A 944-nucleotide genomic window follows, 5' to 3' on the forward strand; every position below is an offset into this window, starting at 1 on the left:
TTTTTTTTTTTTGATGATGATGATGTCGTGTATTGCAGCACATGAGCAAATAATGTAAACAATCACTTTTTTTGGTACCTAAAGCACAGAATCGTGGTTTTCTTTATGATTTTGTCTGTTTTGTGATCAGGCCCAAACGGAATCTGCGTTTTTTCCATTCATTTTTGAGGGAAAAAATTCTGTGTAATGGATTTGAACATGGTAAAATGGGTTAAATAGAGCTTAATCGGTAGCTGAAAGCACTATCAAATTAGCCAAATATTTAATAAACCAACACACGAGGGGTGGAGGATGTGTATGGCTTTTTAAATAATGGGTGTTCCGGTTCTGTGGAAATCTATGGAGCTTTTTGCCGGCACAGATTCCGTGTGGGCCTGTTCATGACTGATGTTCAATTTCATCCTACTGTAAGCTCTATTTCATTTGTGCTGAATCGTGTATTTGATTACATGGAAATCAATCAATTCCAATGTGACTTAAGAATCAGTTCTTTGTCTGACACATGGATTCATTTTGGAGCAGAGCCACTCGCTGCATTTGTCCAGGTATTAGGAGTTATGAACGAACATGTCATCGTGTTGTAATGTCACCATGCATAATGAGGCTCACCATGCATCTCTGCGCATAATAGAAGTAGAGAGTAAACAGCATCATTCTACCCCTCGAAAAAGATTAAAAACTAAATCAGTAATTTATTTTGTGAAGCGGTGGCTGAGCGGCTTCATTACTATGACTTTGGCTCTGAAATGAGCCGATAGCGCTTTAGCAGTTTGTGGGCGTCTGCCTTCATATGATTTTGATATTAAAAACTCTACACTAAGTAACTAAAGAACAGCCACCGTTTAAATAGATAATTACAGGAAGTATAAGTTTGTAGCCTAAGTGTTGGTTATATTTATATCGAACGCTTGTGATGCCTTGTTTTCTTTGTACAGTTTTATGTA

The sequence above is a fragment of the Sinocyclocheilus rhinocerous genome, unplaced genomic scaffold (genome assembly GCF_001515625.1).
Source record: "Sinocyclocheilus rhinocerous isolate Xijiao unplaced genomic scaffold, SAMN03320098_v1.1 scaffold584, whole genome shotgun sequence".
Taxonomy (NCBI): Eukaryota; Metazoa; Chordata; class Actinopteri; order Cypriniformes; family Cyprinidae; genus Sinocyclocheilus; species Sinocyclocheilus rhinocerous.